This window comes from Liolophura sinensis, chromosome 8 (genome assembly GCF_032854445.1).
Source record: "Liolophura sinensis isolate JHLJ2023 chromosome 8, CUHK_Ljap_v2, whole genome shotgun sequence".
Taxonomy (NCBI): Eukaryota; Metazoa; Mollusca; class Polyplacophora; order Chitonida; family Chitonidae; genus Liolophura; species Liolophura sinensis.
The window spans coordinates 31,056,292-31,077,724 of record NC_088302.1 but is presented as its reverse complement, the minus strand read 5'-3'; the positions used below and the strand labels follow the sequence as shown (position 1 = coordinate 31,077,724).

The 21,433-nt window shown below is 38.6% G+C and overlaps 1 protein-coding gene across 2 annotated transcripts in view; it reads right to left on the bottom strand.

Moving 5' to 3' along the window:
• The window catches only part of LOC135474026 (neurobeachin-like), a 142,102-nt gene that overhangs the window by 120,131 nt on the left and 538 nt on the right, over positions 1 to 21,433 (bottom strand). The gene's annotated exons all lie outside the window — the stretch shown is intronic.

The following is a 21,433-nucleotide window of genomic DNA, read 5'->3' as shown; positions in this document are numbered from 1 at the left end:
AGTGGGCAGAGTTCACAGGAAACCCACGACCATTTAAAGGTTGTTGGCAGACCATCCAACGTATGACTGGAGCGAAAGCCAGTATGAGCTGGACTTGAACTCACAGACACATGCTGAAATGTTTACCATTAGGCTATTAAAGCCACATCCAACAGAATCTACACCACAGCCTTATTTGATTTTCTTTATTTGTGTTTACAGAATACTCAGGAATATTTTACCTACACGATGACAGTCAGGATTATGGTGGGAGGAAACCAAGATCCAGGGGAAACCCACAACCATCCACCGGTTGCTGGCAGACAGAAGGACCAGAGAAGTAACCTGCAGGAGCTGGACTTACTGCTATCGAATTGGTGAGAGGGTCCTGGGTCATTGGACTGCACTAGTACACTAACCACCAGGCCACGGCGTTAAGGATGGGGTCTTTTGGTAAAGAAATCCAACAGGGCTGTTAAAGAGCCGTACAGGGTTACATAAAATGACAGAAAACAATCCCGTCAGTTATATAAACAACACTGAGCGGTTTTATGATTGGCTGGGAACTGTTTAAGATATCTTCTCCACAAGGACAGGATAGACATTCATGAAATGTCATACTCCATTGCATACAATGACAAAAATTAATGAAACAGTCATCTCAATGGCTTCAGCTTGATTTGTGGAAAAACTCAAACAGATATTTTCTTCACAAAATTAGGTGCAACAGGAGGACAGACACAGAGACAGATGAGGCATTTTTATGTCCAATTAACATTTTTATGGTACAGAAAAAGTCATCATTGTGGCCTTCTTGTTGCAGGACGGATTTCCACCACTCTTATCCAGTGCTGCTTCACTGAGATGACTTACCAAAGGCAAGTAAGCCGCACCGCCCAAGCCATTGTACTGATACAGGTCAACTAGTCGCTCCACTATACCCATAACCCGTTGAACCCGAGAGGCCAGTTTTGCGGCATGCTTTTATAACGTCTATCCCCGAAAGGCCGGTTTACCGGCATTTGACATAAGCCTATAAATAAACATGAGTTGTGGCAGAGTTTTAGCCAATCAACTTGCGTTTTACATATAGCTTTTGGCCTCGATGTGTGGCAGAAGTTCTAACAGATGTGTTACCGTAGATAGGCAACACATTGTACGTTTTTTGTCGAGTTTGAGCTGAATTTTTTGCGGATATGAGACGCGCACTTGTTACTGCTGAGCAAGTGCTACAGATGGTGTTGTCTGATAGCGAAAGTGACCCAAATGAGAGTGATTACGGACATGAAAGTGATTTTGAATCGGAAAATGACACCAACAGTTGTAGTTACAACAACAACGCTGTGAACAACGATTCTTCAGATTCAGACAGTGATGGAATTGGAGGTGCCCGATGTAAAGTATTCTTGTGTATAGGGTTACCTTCCAAAAATTGCTTTCATGACTGGCACTCAAAACTCCAATACTGGAGATAAAGTAAGTCAAAGCAGTGGGAACAGCAGTGTCATTATGTGTTTTATTCAGAATATAAGATATTTTTCATCACTAAACAAATGTAAACAGTGTTGTTTTTTTATTGTTAGTTAACAGGGAGCTCAGGGTGGGGGGTCTATGTCGTCATAATGGCCAGGGTTCAAAGGGTTAATGCTGAATCCCAAGAGAAGCTACATCTTCCTCTGTTTAAGGTCTTAGGTGTGACCCAACCCAAGGCTGACCCTGGATCTACCGCCCCCAAAGCGGATGTTCTATTGACTATGTATCTGAACCAGTATAAACATTCAGAAATGTTTGCGTACATGTGAACGCAGTCGTGTATGTCATTGTGGCTTGCCTGGGACACCACACATTCGTGGCATATCAAGACACTCTTTACCTAACCATCAAGATGTCAAAAGCTAAATGTACATGATAAAATGACATTTATTTAACCCGAGTTTCAGGCCATGCTCACGTACATTTAACTTGTGTGAGAATTATCTGACTAATGGAGTAATTATTTTGTCACATCCAGTTAGAACTGCCGTGGCTACACATATATAAACAGACAGTTACCTAATTTGGGCATCCTTCTGGGCATCCCATAATTTGGGCATCCTTTTGGGCATCCCATAAATTGGGCTTGAAATGAGGAAAAGGTGTTTGAAACATATCTAATATTAATAACCAGGAATTGTGAAGCCATATTAAATCACACATTTTTGACATCACATTAATGAAACTATACACATTTTCCAAACTTTTGTCTCCTCTTAATTTGGGCTTTATAAGCCTCTGGTTGGATGAGGGTACCAACTTATCCCATGACTCTCGGAAACCAAAACTACAGGAATCTGCTTGGATTCCAGTCAAAAAAAAAAAAAAATACCAACATAATTTTCAAAATGATCAACTGTTTTTAACTTACAAGTTCATAACTACCTCCCTTTGACAATGGATGTGAGAGTTTAACAAAAATAAAGATATCAACACAGAAACACAATGACCCAAGAGCCTGTCGCTAGGTCACCAATGTGATTGTTGTGAGTTCAAGTCCAGAGCTTGCTGGCTTCCTCTCCGACCATATGTGGAAAGGTTTTCCAGCAATCTGCGGATGGTGGAAGGTTTGTCCTAGGCTCCGCCCACTTTCCTCCCACCATAATGCTGGCAGCTGTCATGTAATATTCTTGAGTACAGCATAAAACTCCAATGAAATAGGTATACATGGTAGAGGGTCAGATGGGTTACCCCTATCACAAATGTTTTTAATGATGGTCTGATGTACAGCTAGTCCAGCAGGCGCTACTGGAACAGACTGTGGCACTCAATACATCTAAAGCAGCATGGGTTCTCAACATACACAGTAAACGAGATTGACATGTTGCCAGTCACAGCCATGGTGTCAATGGCAATAAAAACCTGAACAACCAAGTCAACTGCATCAGCTTTTGATAGGGAACATTCCCCTGCCTGACATGTCACTCACATGGTAACAACAGATTATCAATAGCAACAGAACCAACAGCGATGATATAAACGCGCTGGCGATACATCATGATTACTAATTGTAGATCTCCTTAGATTAAGTAACATTCCAATCCAGTAATTAATTGCTGATCTCTAATACAGAAAATAGCTAAATTATATCCTGCAAGGCTTACATTGGCGTTTCCATTGGGGTGCTGTCACAACGATTTTGTTCAGCTTAAAGGCGATCAAATTCAACACTGATTGGCTTGGAGGAGAGACAGGGTTTCTCGTTTACCAATATGTACATCTGCCCTTGACCCAAGCTAACATGTACACACATGTGCATGTACACACACTTATATAATGCCTTTTATCTACGTTAGTTTGCGAGAGCCCCCATCTTTCTCGCCGATATTTGCGTGAGCTTGCGAGACCCTTGAAACGCCGATTGGGCTTATTCCAATTCCATGCGTATATTTAGAGAAGCAACTTGGCTTCCTACATGTAGATTTTCTACATCGTTCCTACATCTTCTTCAATCAGACTTCACCCTAATTCCGTTTCACCAATAACTAAAACAGGCATCTACTAGCAAGACCATCACTGTCCAAGACCATTTGATAAAGGGTATTACATTCAACAGAGCAGCAAATGCTATGCAGGTTTGTGCATATACATGTTAATGTGCTACCGCCAGATCATCGATCGTGGATTTATTCGCAAAGTATTACCTAAACATGAAACACCCACAAAGTGTAATCCTGATACTGAAAAATAATGTTAAACATGATATCCATGTATTCTAGGTTCACCAAGGCGGTGCATGAACACCTTAATGGCGAATTATTATTGCAGAGATATATAGTCTACAACACTGCCCCCCTTTCAGATTTGACAGTATGTGCAAATTTATAAAACAAAGATCTAAAAAGGGGCAAATGTTTTCTGTGAAAGATGTTAGCCCTGATACATGTACATGGGGATGCAATTGTGGGCAATTCAAGACTTTCACTTGAAATATTCAAGGATGTTGTCGCTCATGTACATAGAACATTCAGATAGTATGATTAGAATACCCAGAGACTTGCCTTGACCCAAACAACCACGGACATTGGAACTACATAAATATAATCATCAGAGAAACTATAGAAATGTAGTCCTTACATTTACACATGCACTTTAATCCATCATGGAACTTCCATGTCCCTTTACATAAACATCCCTAACTCAACTACACTGCTAATCGACATTCATGGGGACGTCCAAATCAGAGAACTTTCTCAGAACTTCTTTTTTGATTCTTTTCATTGAAAGAACCCAAGATTTTTCCAATATTACCTACAGATGTATGTCAATCAATATACAATCTGCCCTCCCCCCTCCTGACCTTCCCCACTGAGCTACATGTAGTACGGTAAGAAGCTTGTTGACAATGCAATCGCTCAGACATGTGTGACTGATCTTCCTTACTCTCACCCTGGATCATGTTAACAATGGTCATCCCTTTATTCCAATCTGGCCTGGAGCACTGAGCTTTGACATGACTACCCCCTACAGCAATATTATCTGTCACAAAAACTCATGATTTCTGCCAGGCAAAACCAATAGCTCACCAACCCTTACAATGAGTTCTAAATATAGTACCCTCGGAAAGAAGAAGAAGAAAAAAAAGGGACATCGTCATCAAGGCTATACCAAGGCAGACGGCAAATCTTTGAAGAAAGCCAGCCTCCAGGAACACGTCTGGTTTATAATGTGGCATCTGCTTTAATGAGAGGAATTGACTGTGGGACGAACTAGGTTATTATGTAGTTCAGGCTGAAAGTGGAATCTTTGATCCTTCCAAGAACAATCATTTTATTACAGTAGTACCGTGGCCAAAAACCTCCAGCGGTATATAACCCCAATGCCATAACTATCACATTATATTATAGATCCCTCAGTTCCACTCTCACATATCCTGTGAACTGGCAGTTGTCATACACACAAAATGAATTGCATGACATCAAGTGTTCCCATCCTCCTGCAGTGCTGCCATCAGCTAATAATGAACGCCTCAACTCTTTCAGCTCCCTTATCCTACAAAAGGGACTTGAGTTGGGGTCACCCATTAGAAAATCATGGATGGCAGCCTATGTTTTTTTTTTTATTTAGGTGTACAAATTTCACAGTCTAAATGAAATATGTCCTACTAATTTGATAAAAGACCAGTAAAAAAGTGAACTGAGCCAATGCCTTTTTGTCTTTGCAGGTGTCCAGCCTCATTTTGTAAAAATAAATAGGAGAAAAATGAGACAATTTAAACAAAAAAATCGCCTGCAGTTTCTACGCTCCATTTTAAAATCAGCAGGGCATTTTTTAGATGGCTTGTGTAGTCTGTTACTGCTAAATTTTGGTCTGCTTTTCACCATTTTTCCAGATTGCCACCTTGATCCCTGAGGAACATAAATGTAGAGGTTTAGTGTGCCAAACGTACATGTATGTACAGTGCAACAGAGATAAGGATGTCACCGAGCATCTAGCATGAAACTGAACGGCAATTCTGCCCTCTACACACTTAATAATGGGCATGACTGAATCCTGGCATTTATTGATTGATATAAACCCATTTACTTGTGTCAAATTACTGTCCACACTAGCAGATGAAAATACAATGTACTGTATAGAGTGAGTAGGCACAACTGCCTGGCAAGAAATGAAATGGCTATACATGTATGTATGGATGCAATTTAAATAATTCAATATTGTATTAAAAATGTATGTGACAAATAAGAATAAATGTGGGTACAGGTTCGACCATAAGCCATACTTGACATGTGGGAAGTACATGTATCGCTAGATCAAGAAAAAAAACAAAAAAAACAAAAAAAAAACGACCTGCGTTTTATGCAGCTCACACATACACAGGTAAATCTACTTACAGTAATACTGAAGTTTCCTTGATTTTCCTGGTGACAAAAACAAAGAATTCACCCCTGGGACCCAAGACCAATTACATGGTCCAAACAATTACCAACAGGGCACCTGCCACAAGTAATTATCAAGAGAAGACAATTTTTTTTCCATGAGAGTCAATGTTAAATTTCAGAAAAGTTTCAGCTTCTTAAATGGTTTTATTTCAAGCTCTACATCTTCTGCCTGGTTTGATGGCCTTCATTACCAGAGTTTGTTGTAAAAAAAAAAATAAAAGAAATTACAGTAAAAATTGGGAAAAACATCACAAAGCTTGAATCATAACATTGCCACAGTAATCTAATGTCAGATGAGAAATGCAATAAAATTTTGGAGCCTGACGGCATGGGCAGGCCAAACATGAGCATTGTGCACGACATATGTTAAAGCCCTATTAACTATAAACACATGCGGTAAAATTTTCAAATCAAAGTCACATGCCTTCATGCCAGAGCACGAGCCAGACGATTTACATAGTCACGAGTAAATACATTCAAATGCTTGTTCAGGTTATGCAATCACAGGGGCATCACTTCAAAGCGCTCGATTTGTACACGGAATCACCGCAGAGATTTATTTCGCCTGATTTCACCTAAGTCCCGCAATCAAATGTCATGTGTCACAGTACTTACACATAATTGGTCAAATTTCCAAATGCCATCAGCGCTTTTCCACTTCATACATATATTGATCTGTGTTGGAAACTTGCGACAATTTAGCACAACTGCGTTTAAAAACATGATATTAGGACAACTTTTTCAGCCAGTTTTGATGATCAAATATGTATATATTTCTCTGCTTACATGTACTGAACATCATCTACAGTCCACTATAAAGCCTCACTTATATACACCCTAATTCCTCAACCTTACTTGTGTCAAAGAACACCTTTCAGTGCAGTTTATCCATATTTTTAGCTTGAAACTGGAAACAAAACCAGATTGGTTAGATTGCCCAATTTAAGGGCTTTACAAAAAGTGCAATTTCATCAGCCAACACAAAATGGTGTTATTCAGAATAAGCTTCAATAAACACCTTGCACACAGGCAAAATAGAATTACAGTACAGGCATCCCCTTCCATGGGCGGTGTTTTCTTATTGGAATCAAGGAATGATTTAAATTCTGTTCACGTGTGCTTATATAAAATTTAAATTTCCATCCACTTTGTATTATTTCCCCCTTTTCCCCATTTGCTTCCAGCCTCTTCAAACGACGTTTTTTTTTGTCTGCTGAATAAGGCTTTCAAGGAAAAGCTTTTAGATTCACCTCAGAACAACTATATATGTACATGTGGTTGACTGCAACTGTAACTGTGGGATACAACTGTCTTCAGCTTGCATATATAGTAAAGCCAGTCTACTCATTGTAAATTTCACTGAAAAAACTTTCAGATTAACTTCTAACATCTTCATATATATGTATATATAGTACATGTACCCGAAACAGAACCGCAATCGTCAGACATATTTTGGCTTCTTTTTATAATGTTGATACAGGTGAGCACCATACCATGCATTATTTTCAAACACAACAGGCACAAGCTGAATTTCAACCAGTGAAATGTACATGCCTGTGATAACATGACTAACGAAGTGTTCATCATTATGCATGTGGTGTAGAAACGTTATGGTACTGGACACGTGTACCCTTCCTGTAATAGGTTCAGTGAATCACGAGTACATACACTGTATATCAAACGTGTACCGCACACAGAGAATGCTGGGCTACCTAGTACGTGTAATTTCATCACACATATATTGTACCAGGTGACATGCTACACGTGCCTGATCATGTAGGGCTGAGCACTTTATATTACATCTATCATCAATACAGGTTAGGTCTGAGCCAGGCTCAGGTAGAGCAGAACCCAGTGTGGGCTGTCTCGCTCTGCACCAACCAGATATAATCAATACCTCGGCCTCAAGGGCTGATGCTGGTTGCACACCCATACACAGCAACGCCACGGCCGTGTGACAGTACATGTTGTACGCTAAGGCACCTGAGCTACTCGCTAGTGCAGGACAGGGGACAGTTGATATACAAAGTAGATATTAAGATTCCAAACCAGAGACAGATTTGTATTAAGATGCAGTTACACAGACTAAGACCTAGTAGACATCACCATTTTTTTTTTTTTTTTTTTTTTGCTCTTTTTCAAGTTTCATGTTGCATGACATCATTATTTTTAATTTAAAAAAAAACAAAAAAAACATACAACTACAGGTAAATTTATAAGTACATTGTTAACTACACATCATTTTTCCAAACTTTTTTTACGTCCAAAGACAGGAGGTTTTACTGGGAAGCTTGCTGTCAGATTAAGTGTTTTACATACAGCAAGGTAATGCCATACGATATAATCGAAAATTTAAAAGAAACAAATGAGAACATCATTCAACTTTTTATCCAGTGTTGGATAGCACTCAATAGTTTTCTTGTTAGTCATCACTGTAAACTCTCTCAGACTTATCATAACCAAATACATGTACATCTATAAAGAACTTGGTAAATGTCTGCTCTTACAAATTCAATGGCCTACTAGTTACTTGTATATATTGGGAAATTTTCATCAAAGCCACTGAATTTTTTCAATTTTTTTTAAATTATGCCACACTATCAACATCTGTCCATTTAAATACCTTTTGTTCCCAAGAGACAACAGCACAACACTGTTCATTAAAAAAAAAAATATCCAACCCTCTCACAAGAACTAATTGCATAATGGCATGCCTTCTTCATACTACACACACAGCTTTACATACACATATGTGTACACATAATTTTCTCCAAGTTCCTACCTATACAAAGCTGAAACCTTTTAAGTTCTAGACTTAACAATGCATAATGCATAGCCTATAAAAAAAAAAACATAAAAAAAAAACACAAAGGCAGAAAGCACCTGACCATAGCTCTATATTTTCAATACCGTGCATAATGTATGCGCTGGACAAGCACCTGACCCCTTCATCAAGTTCAAAGGTCAACATGCACTTACCTGTATGCTCACATTTTTTATTCATGACTAAGTATGTATATCCTGTGTAGGCCTTACACTAAATTATACCTATACAACACTGAAAATGCATTAGCAGATTGGCCAAGTGATCTAACAGGGGATCCTATGAGATGTCTTGCCTTTGAACAATACGGTTACATCATGTACATGCTCAATTTTCTATCTCTGGTTCGGCTGTGGCTACAAGTCAGGTGGCTAAGCAGGTAAATGATGAAGGGTGGTAGTTTCCTCTAGGATCTGCTGTATATAACAGCTATGAAGGACTGGAGAATGAAACAGCAGTAAACAGAAATCAGGGTTGACCACAGATCCCTGCCCTAGAGTGTTTTACTGGTGAGAGAAACAGGGGAAGAACTGTTGAGTTATAGGGAATAATCATGGACATTAATTTTTGACTCGGAGTGAAATACGGGAAGTCATGGCAGGCAGGGTGGGAGGAGGGTATTTAGGAACCTTACAAGCTGTTGGTACTTTTATGTGAGTTGTCTGCACGACTTTTAGAAAGCATGGCCATAAAACTGGTCACAAGACAAGCCATATCATCCGTAGCTAGTCAGCTAGTCGGAGTCTGTGTAGAAGAGGTAGTATGCATGTGTATGTATTTATTTATTTGTCTGGTGCTTTATGCAGTGCAAAAGAATATTTCACTTATACAACAGCGGCCAGCATTATGGTGGGAGGAAACTGGTCAGAACCCAGATGGAATCCACAACCATCCGCAGGTTGCTGACAGACCTTCCCACGTACTGCCAGAGAGGAAGCCAGCATGAGCTCATGTACATGTATTGTGGACAGGTATACTACAACCTACACCATCAATTTAATCCCGCATTTCCATGTAAGACTTTTCAAGTTGCTGTGTTGTGTAGATCTGAGTATTAAGACGGCAAAACAGACTGAATGCTTCAATAAAGTGGTAAAGAAACATGTTTCACTGACCCCTTGAAATAATATTGCCAGACATGCCAGAGCAGCATCTCCTTGTGCTTGTCGCAGGCCAATCACTGCATCGACATACTTGTATTTAAAGCTAGTGCTGCCTCAATGGAGCACCTTGCAGAAGACACCAGACATGACACCCTCCAGGATCACCATACACTTACACCATCAAGGTAAACCAGTGTATCCCCTTCAGCACTTTGTGCATGCCAGAAAGTCCACTTTCACTCATTTAATGTCATAAATGCCCTTAAATAACTTCAATGAAAACAACTGCATACACACACACAACCACTTCACAGTGAGCATTGTCTAACACTAAACCAATACCATGTGTGAGAAAATGAAAAATGCATCTCAAGCATGAAGCATCAGACCCTTAGCTTCACACAAAAAGGAGCTGGCTGGCATTTTTCCACTACATGTGGTTACAGCCAGATTAAATGTCACAGCTGATGTCCGAACAGCCCTTTTTGAGGCCATTTATTTCAGCTGGCTGTCCAGATCATTTTAGTTTACATGTATTTTTTCCCCATGTTGAAAGTTGTGAAAACGAGGAGTCCAAATAATTCTAATTTCCTATGTCACCCATCTATGGACATGTGGTATGTCTAACATTAACCTGCCCAGCCGCAAAACCTAAACAAAATCCACCCACTCGCCCAAGCCAGTGATGCAGCACATGTACCATAATTGTCAATTTTAAATCTCTCAGGCTTAACCTGACTAGGCATGTGAACAAGATTGGTTTCGTGATGGCACAGCTGTCTCAATTTCATCAGTTAACACTGATACACTTCTTCAGTAGCACCGGAGAGGCCAATTTTACCTGATGATTGGGAGTAACAGATTGATTGTCTGGATTAGGTGACATGCTGATTCAGGTGTCACTAATGAGTCAAACTGTATTGAGGCAATGAGATCCATGTCTGAGCCTGCTCAGCCCCAAAGACCAGGGATAATTATACCTCAGTTTTACTTCAGTTGATACAGTAAACTATTCAGAGATACCTGTAACAGCATTCATTATCATTCACATCAAAGTGGGATGTCAGGATTTTGTTCACTGATAAATGTCATATTTCACTCACTCACTCACTCACTCACATGTAGATATCACTTTTGCTATTTTGATATTTTACACTCAGATGCAATAACATCAAAAAAGAAACGTGTTCTATGACACTCCAATACAAGTTCAGTGAGTGAGTGATTGGGGTTTAACATCGTACTTAACAATTTTAAGTCATATGACAATAAAGGAATCCTTAGAGTCCTTGTAATGTGCCTCTTGTTTGCAGGACGTATTTTCACCGCTCTTTTATCTAGTGCTGCTTCACTGAAACGCCTTACCGAAGGCAAGTAAACCAACCTGCCCGAGCCATTATAGTGATACGGGTCAACCAGTCGTTCCATGCCTGCATAACCCACTCAATGCTTCGTGTCTCATGGGTTATCACTTCCAAATCTCACTAGAAAACTATACATGGTATTCAACTGTCACTGTACAATTCATTCCTGTACTTGTATGTCTACGTCACACTATCAGTGCGGGACCAGTAGATCCAGGACCAATCCTTGATCAAGTCACACCTAAGACTTTAAAAGAGGAATTGTAACTTCCTCGCTTGGCCTTTAGCATGAAGGGGATAGTGCAACGACTGGTTGACCCGTATCAGTATAATGGCTCAGGCGGGGCGAATTACTTGCCTTCGGTAAGTCGTCTCAGTGAAGCAGCACTAAATAAAAGAGCGGTGAAAATCCGTCCTGCAACAAGGAGGCACATTACACTTACATGCACCCTAAGGATTCCTTCATCGTCATATGACTGAAAAATTGTTGAGTACGACGATAAACCCCAAGCACTCACTCACTCACTCACTATCAGTGTAAACTGCTTCCATGATACTGTCAGTGTATCTGTAATATTCCGCTCCATCTTGTACAATGTCCGCATCTCTCCCAAATCCTTTCATCTTAAAATGATACTGCCAGACTCTTCATTACAATATGTACAATATTTCAGTGACATTGTTGGACTTCCAGCTGAACGTATCTGGCCTGTATTAAAGTGTACAGCAATACTGTCTGTATTTCAGTGAAACAGTTAGTTCATGTATCTCTTAACAACCTGGTAGCATTTCCAAGGTGCAGGTAATGTCTGCATTTCAGTGAGACTTACCATTAATATGTGATACTACATACTGACAATGCAACAACCAAGATGTACAGCTACATATTGACACAGGTGAAAAATGACAAGATAATTGCAGTAATCTCTGACTAAGTTGGCATAAATGTCTTATAAATACATGTATAAGTAGACAGATCTAGTATAAGAAATTAAATGCACTATACATAATTACATATATAATCTACCCAACAGCCAGCATAGAGTTGTCTACCCTACTTTTGCAGCCCTTTTTTCATTATTACCATACACTGTAGAATCCCATCATGGCCCAAGTGTAAGCTGACCCAAACGTATATATAGAAATAAAAAAAAAATGTATTACATAATATTGCCATGATGTAATGTAATATGCATGAGAAGATCTGGCTCTCAGGCTATTTCTAATGAAGATAACGTGTAATGTCAGTCTAATAAACAAATTTGCTGACACAGCTGATAACACTCTATTTCAAACCATGCTGAAGGTTGGTAATACATCATCCCCCATACAAGACAATTGGGCCGCCATTTCTTGTCATGAAATCCTTCCATATTGGATATTACATGAACTTAGTGAGGTTCTTAAGCTTCCAGGTTTCACATGCAGTCACATAAAATGTTTGTCTGCAGACAGATTTGTTTGTTTGTCAAATTTGCCAGGCAAAAACACAACATAAAAGATCTGAGCGCTGAAAAATTTAAATATTTGTTTTACCTACAGAAGGAATATTTTTATTCCAGCGTTGGAGGAGGGTATAAAAATACAAATAAAACTGAAAAACTTAATTTGTAGAAAATATGCATTGTAACAGAATTTTCTGGTTGAAGCCATACTTCTGTCCATTTTATCTTTGTTTTCCATTTTCAGACTTCCTGTTGTTTTTTGTGTGCTGGGTAATGGCACCGGTATCATGTACACATATTTGCATGCTTGTGTATACATATATATTTATGCTGATTTGGTATTGAAGACATGCTAGGCATCATCTAATAAATGAACTCTTGTTGATCAATAGGCCAGGATGGGACCTACAGCAGCTACCTCTCACTTGACCTTATAAAACAAATTAAGTCAAAATGAACTGCTGACCAGAAGGATCTGGTCACCGAGTTGTCCACTGACCGTAGCTACATAAAACACCAGTGACTAGTGAGGGTGTAAAACTGCATTATCACTGCCTGACCCAATTATACGGTCTGGTCAGCTAAATGTAGACAGTGGATGACAGTCGGAGAGCGATTCTGAGGGACGTTAATCGGTCCCAGGTACTAGTTTCCTCTCTCCCAGACCACTCTTCCTCGGCACTATTAAATCAGAGGGCTCAGAATAGCCTGTATGTTCCATTCAGTCAATTGGCTAAGTCAACCTATTGTATCAACCCTTCAAAAAGCCGGTGACAACTCGACATTTAAATAGCAGCACAACACAAGACATTCTCTGAGTTTTAAACAAAAATTCTTCATTTTCTTGACATTATTTTTTATTATTAATTTTTTTTTCCTGTGTTAAATGAGTTTGAAAGTATCTACTGTATCTGTTTCTTTGTAGTACCAGTTCAGAACCATGAACTGATTAGTGTTGACCAATACGCAGTATCTGAGTTACTACAGCAGGTTCAACAGCAGTGACGCCCCAGTGCAAAATGACATTGTGGATCTACGACATGGTAGGGTTACTTGCCATTCTTTGAAGATGGCAGTACATAAGTAACAATCAAGCCGTAAAGTGATGTTGTAACGTCCTATTTCAACAACCTGTGTCCAGTTACGATAATCTTTTATATACGTACAAGTAACTGGAGTTAGCGTTTTCTTCTGTGGTCTCGCCACGATATGGCTGCAAAATTGCCGATGTGGCATTAAGCCATAATCATTCATTCATTCCTTCTCTGGTCAATTGTCATAAGTACATGTATCTACATGTATTAATTTCAACAGTCATAACACACTGTACATCTAGATATTTAACTTTATAGTATGGCTAATGTTACATTTATCACCTAGTGGGCGACAAGATTGGATTGCTTAGGGTTTCAAGAGCTAGAAAAAAAAAAATTCTGAACATCCTCAAGATGCCCCACAGGAATACACATATACGTGATGTTTTTCTACACGTGAAGTAACCTTCTCAAACACAAACTACTGTATTTCTATTCACAACATCACACCTGAAATGATTTAGCTTCATCAATCATTGTAATTCACACAAATTAACAAGGCGTCAAAAAAAAAAAAAAAAAAAAAAAAAAAAAGCCAAAACATTTTGTTTGACATTAATTTACATATACAAACAAATATGAGCCTTAAGGAGCAAGATTTGAGCTGTAATACCCGTCGGGGAAAGGTAATAGATAGTGTATCTTTTCTCGCTGAATGGCTACTCTGACTGGTCCAGTCCAGGCTGTTCTCTACTACACAATTACAAGTCCCAAAAATGACAACATAATCTCCTCAAGAGAACAGGTGAAATTCCTGAACTAAAAGAATATCAAGATCAATGAATACCACTGCGTCAAACACACAACATCAGGACATGACGCTGTGTTTTGTAATTCACAAATCAGCCGAGATTGCCTGGGCTGAATTCATTCCCGGTCTTCCCTCTGCAATTTGTCTGCACTTGACAGACAACACCGCATGATGTCAGCAGTCACGTTTGGGTCATCAACCAAATGTCCGTATCTCCTCGCCGCTTGGGGTTTCAATATGTTCTGCAGCGATTGTTATGAAACCTTCTCTAATACCTATGTCCTAGGTTTATAGCAGAGAGACAGCTTGGCAGCTATGTGGCAGCCGTCTTTTATCACTGCATCTACACATGTACTGTACCCCTTACACAATGTGCGTTCATCATGTCAAGCTGTATTATTCATTTTATACCCTACAAGCTAACTGATTTATTATCTGTACCCAGTTCCACCATATGGCAAGGTGAGCTAACAACACCACCACCAGACTCTTGTACAGTTAATAGAAGTCGAATTAATAATGTATAGAGTACATTTACAAGTCCACGCAGACAGTACTTTCTATCCATGTTGTGGAGCTGAAAAGAAAAGCAACGACATGTTCTGCAGTAATCAAATTTCTTTGTTGAGAAAACTTAGAAGACTCAAGGCCCAGGGACCAGTCTGCCATTTGAAGTTTTTCATCTTTCAAAGAGTTGGATAAAACTGTTAATGCTTTAACATGTTTACCAGTCAGATTGAAATTTTGTGTTATTTTTTTTTTATCGGAAGCCAATGTGTGCAAACTTCAGACTTAGACCTTGTAATTAAATTACAACAGTTTTATCCAGCTGTAAGTTTTAACTATTAGTTCCAGTTCAAAAAAAACTGTTTGTGCAAGTAGCCCAAGGGAGCTTTATGGGGAAAAAAAATGCCATGTTATTCAAATATCATACATATATCTGACATGAACAACAAACTTCCTGGTAAAGCTTGAGCCGAGTCTAGGTTTTAACACATCACCGTAAAAGTCTCATTGCATAGGATTTTATCTTTCTGTCATACATACATAGTTTATTACACTCTACAACTGTTTTCTTACTCGATGGCCAGTCCAGTTTGAGTCCACCTCATGCTGGCTTCCTCTCCAGCCCTACGTGGAAGGTCTGACAGCAACCTGTGGATGATCGTGGGTTTCCACTGGGTTGTGCCCGGGGTTTCCCCCACCATAATGCTGGCCGTCGTAGAATAATAGAAATAGTCTAGAGTACGGCATAAAATATGAATGCAATAAGTAAATAACTAAATAAATCACCAATGCATTAAGAAGAATGCATGTAGAGCAGCCAAGAAAATTTTGTATCATAGTGAATGAGTTACAAGAACCTAAAAAGCCAACATTACAGCTGTACATGTATTTATTGCTCTCATTCCGCGAAGTAGAATGAAAATGATTATTGGCTAATGACTGTGGCAACATTGGCAATATTTCAGTGACTATGCCCGGAGCTGAATGTAATTACATGCAAGTTACAATACTATAACTAGTCTAAATAATTCCAAATATTTGCTCCTAGGGATAACAGTCACCGACACTACATGGTCTGGTATTTCCGCTTTTTTAAACAACAATAATCATATTATTAAGTTACCCTAATTCCTCAACCTTTTTTCATATGAAAGAGCAACTTTCAGTACAATGTATGATTTTGAGTGAGTGAGTGAGTGCTTGAGGTTTAATGTCATACTTAACAATTTTTCAGTCATATGACGAGGAAGGAATCCTTAGAATGCATGTAATGTGTCTCTTTGTTGCAGGACGGATTTCCACCGCTCTTTTTTCTAGTGCTGCATCACTGAGATGTCTTACCGAAGGCAAGTAAACCGCAGCGCCCCAGCCATTATACTGATACTGGTCAACCAGTAGTTGCACTGCCCCCTCATGCTGAACATCGAGCAAGGAAGCTATCACTTCCTCTTTTAAAGTCTTAGGTGTGACTTGACCCAGGATTGACCCTGGATCTACCACTCTCGAAGCGGACGCTCTACCAACTGTGCCAGTGAGGTCGGTCACAATGTATGATTCTGAAAAGAACATTGGCTGTTTGGCCAATTTAAGGGCTTCACCAAAAAAAAAATAATAATAATTTTATCGATCTACATAGAACAATACTCTCAGCATATGCTTGCAAACATACAAAAAGGATGAAGAATTACAGTAGGTGAATGTAAACATGTGTAATCTTCATTCAATGAGATGGATTATTCAAAAAAGTAGCAATTTCATGTCTGTCAACAGCACACACGCAGAACTTCCAGGCCTCAAGAGGTAGCTGCATGCGCACGTGGTTGCACCTACACGGAACTGCGACTGCAATATAAATGACGTGCTAAGCCGGTAAGAAAACCTTCATGGATTTACAGTAAGCCGGCTTTGAAAACTCATGTGGTGTCCTTCTGGACAGAGGTGCAGAATATTCAAAAGGAGAGCATGTGTTAGCAACAACGCATGTTTTTATAGACAGTGATGTACAGTAATTATTCAGCCTTTTCCCATCTTTGGAAGACCTTTATTCAGGCTTATTCCGAGGGCACAGTCCTGTATAGACCGATCAAATTATTCTTTTTGCGAAGCTCTGAAATGGACCTACCCTCCCAAAGTACTATAGTACATCTAAGTTATGTCTGACCACCCTGTATCAAAAAGAACGCACTGAAAGCTTTTTTTTCAAAGCGTTCTTTGATATGCGAAAAAGTCATGAAAACATCTGCGTTAAATATTTTCACGCAATACAACTAAATGAATTAAGCCTCAACCCAATGCCAGCCACACATCGCGTATCAGCATCACCGTCACAAGCAGATGTCACATTTACTTTGGCTTTTGTGATTTGGGATTACTTCCTGACACCAAAAGATCCTCTCAAAATGTACATTGCATGATGTACAAAGTATTTCATTTTCCCCGAAGCATGTTCACATCCAGCAGCAACAATAAAGCAGGACCTGAAATGTAGGCTAAAGAATCTGCACAAGGCTCAAATGCCCAACATCCAGATTTAATTATCACTGGATTCAATATTCAGTTTATCATTTCAGGCCCACACATTTATGTATTTTATCAAGAATCCTATCAAGAATTTTTTTAGTCCTTTATTTGATTTTTGACAATAAAAAAATTTAAAAAACGTGATCGAGCAAAATAGGAAAAAATACTGTGGGGTCCCCCTGGAAGCATTACAGAGATTTTAAACAGGAAAAGGTGTAAAATATATCTGAATGAACTCACAAGAAGGAAATGAATTTCTGGACACAAAACAATTATTATCTGATGCTGAAAGTAAAATTTGATTCCATCTGATTTTCTTTCCCATTTGATATTGAGGAATAGTCCTTTTGAGAACATAAGAAAACTCTGCTTTATACTTGCGCATGTATAATAAAGTATCGATAATTACTGCCTTAAGGCTTTAACAATTACTGTCCATGGATGGTTTGAAAGATGTTTCTAAGTTAGCTTGCCCTGCCAACAAGACCCAGTACCCATGTTCTCACAGTACATGTACTTACTCACATTACGCAGTAGTTTCAATGTTTGCATTACACCTTACTCACATTACACATTAGTTTCAATGTTTGCATTATACCTTACTTACATTACACAGTACTTTCAATGTTTGCATTATACCTTACTTACATTACACAGTACTTTCAATGTTTGCATTACACCTTACTTCTTGCATTACACAGTACTGACTTCAAGGATACATGAAAAGGAACTCTAAAACAAAGGTTATGTTCCTATACCAAATGAAGAAAATCATGCCCCAGAATTTTTGTCAGAAAAATTTCATTTTGGAGGTATTTTTATACCCGTTAATTACCCCTCTACATTATGTGTATTTTCCGTCAAAGGTCGGATTTTTTACATCGTTAATCTTGCTTGGAGAACTCGGTGAACACCCCCTAAAGATCATTGTTGATATCGCCACTGCAAGACACTTAATTTCCAAACTGACTGCTGGGGCCTTAAGAAAGCTGAACTTTGAAGCCAATTTTACCCTTCAGAGTGAAAGTTGAAAAAATTTCTTTGTTCTGTTATATATTATTACACATGATATTCTGCACATTAACAAATAAAACCAAAGCATTACATGTATGCTTTAATGTATTACACACAGTTGATGGTTCATATGATGGTTCATATGCTAATGGCAGGTGATCTAGACCAGGTAAGGTGATTAACCCTCTTAACCAGGATCAGGCTGGCTGATAAAGCACAACCCAGTAACAGCTACAGACAAACCACATGGCTCCAGGTGAACCAACTGACACATCGCGACTTGTCATGCATAGATGGGTAAGTCCATTCACACACTATTTATACCCACATTACATCTATAGCAAACAAAGGCAGAACTCCCAAGACCAATGCTGTTGGAATCTTCACAACAAAATCATCGATTCTTTGCACATGTATATATGTACATATACATATATATATACATACACATGGAGAAAAAAATGTTATTAACAGGTCTCTCCGATTCTTGTATACGATTATGGATTTCTTTGTGAAAATAATTCAATCAATATATTTAATATAAATATTCATAATTATCCAATGTAATATTGTATGCAAGTTGTCAAATCTCTTTGATTTTAGAAAGCCACAAACGCACTACAAATTACATACAGATATATAAAATTACAGAAAAAAGTCACACTATCAACACCCAAAAAATCTTTTAAACTTTGAAATTAATACCTACAGGTCAGAACTCACTGGCTCAGACATATAAAGATCAGTGTTAATTAATTGTTTGTTTCTCACGAACGTCTCCCATCTAATATTTCAAGGAAAATAATTGATACACAAGCAGAGATGAAGCTACTTTCAAAAGCAAATATTTCATATCCACCAATACCTTGCTAGTAAATTAATAACAGACAAGTGTTAAATATCACATTCACCATGTTTAAGTACCCAAACATGGTCCTGTCTGACATGGGAAATAAAAAATGACTGAGCAATGGCATACACGTAACTGTTGTTTTCACAGATGTCAATTAGTCCCTACAGATTGAGGTCTCCAGTTCTTACTGTTTCAGCTGCAGAGTACCTGGTGAAGAAGTACCTGACAGACAACATGAAAATCTCAAGAAACTGATTTTCTTGATGAGTGCCTGTGTTAAATTACTGTATGTCTTATCCTAGCAATCAACTGAGTCCATAACACGGCCTTAACAAAAACAACACACAAACACCATTTGTGAACAGGCAGTCATTATGAAGATTGTTGTGACACTTGCATTTGTGGTCTGTTTTCGTATTTGTACATGCATCTGGCATAAGCATGCACCTTTACTTGATTTATTTATTTATTTGATTTGTGTTTTACGCCATACTCAAGAATATTTCACTTATACGACGGTGGCCAGCATTATGGTGGGAGGAAACTGAGCAGAACCCGGGGAAAACCCATGACCATCCACAGGTTGCTGGCAGACCTTCCAAGGTACGGCCGGAGAGGAAGCCAGCATAGCATGCACCTTTAATAACCCCTCACATGTTACTGAAGCCCTCCTCAGAATGTTTACATGAAACTGCTAGGATACTTGATAAATAGCACTCCCCTGGGTTGTGCTCGGTTTCCTCCTATCATAATACTGGTTGCCATCGTAAAAGTGAAATATTGTGGAGTAGGACGTTACAACACTAATCAAGTAAATAAATAAACTGGACACTATCAATGCACAGCCCTATACCTAGTCTCTTCAGGATAGGCACTTCATACTGCCCTTATAAAGGTACACATATACATGTATGCTATAAGTTATGTCTCGGTAGGATGTGGTCCTTATTAAATGGATAACTTCAAGAAGTGTACCCTTGCCCCTATTTTTGAAGTATGTGTTACCAATTGTTCATTTTCAATACCTACCTACACTGTATACATGCCAAAATTGTCACCTAGGAGATCAATACTTCAAACTTGGGACAAGCACTGTCAGGTATAATAGAATGATAAATTCCCTATTTGAGATTAAAACTGTGTGCCACATAATAATGCATTCATGTATATATATATATGTATATGCAAAACATATAACACCTTGACAAACAAAATAAAAGACCTGATGTGTACTGAGCCTGGGGACTTTCACCCAACATATATACACAAACATTTACAGGTACACTTGTATATTTGTATCCTTGGAGAGCAGTAATATGAAATACCAGGTTTCCCCTTGGCTAAAGGACAGAGACTACATGTGAAATATACCACTTAAAGATTTACATCCTGACCACAGGCAGATATTTATATCTCAACGTGTGTGAGGCCTGAAACTTGGGTTATGGTGTGTCATGGGGTGACATCAGGTATGTCTTCACGACTTGAGTTATGTCACAGAAAACTTCCTTTCTGATGAACATACAAATGAATATGCTGTAAATGTGGACTTTACAACAAAGGAGACCTCCCAACATCCATGAAATTGATGATAATGATACAAATATTAAGAGACACTCAGTTTTTAATTTTAACACCCCTCCCCCCACCCATACCCCCACCCCAACTTGCCAATCTTGATAATAAAAATAAACTGCCTTGACTCAATTTTTGTCAAATTTCCTGTATTCTTGGAATTATCACATTATAATTTCAAGTGTATCAGTCAGAATCTTAGCAATAAAGCTACATGCATCTATCCAACATATTACTTGTATAATAAAGTCTACTGAAGAAATATTGTCAAAAATCTGTTTTTTGAAATCTCTTTTCAATTTCCATCAAAATTAACCTTTCAAGAAAATCTACTCTGGGTCTGAATTTGTACATTGATTTGTCACACACCTGGAGTTAGAAACATATAACAAACAAAACATCAGCTTACTAACTTATGTCCACATTGCAATTCAACACACCTGCACCTGTACAAGATGCAGTGTTTATATCACTCAAGATCAGTCCTAT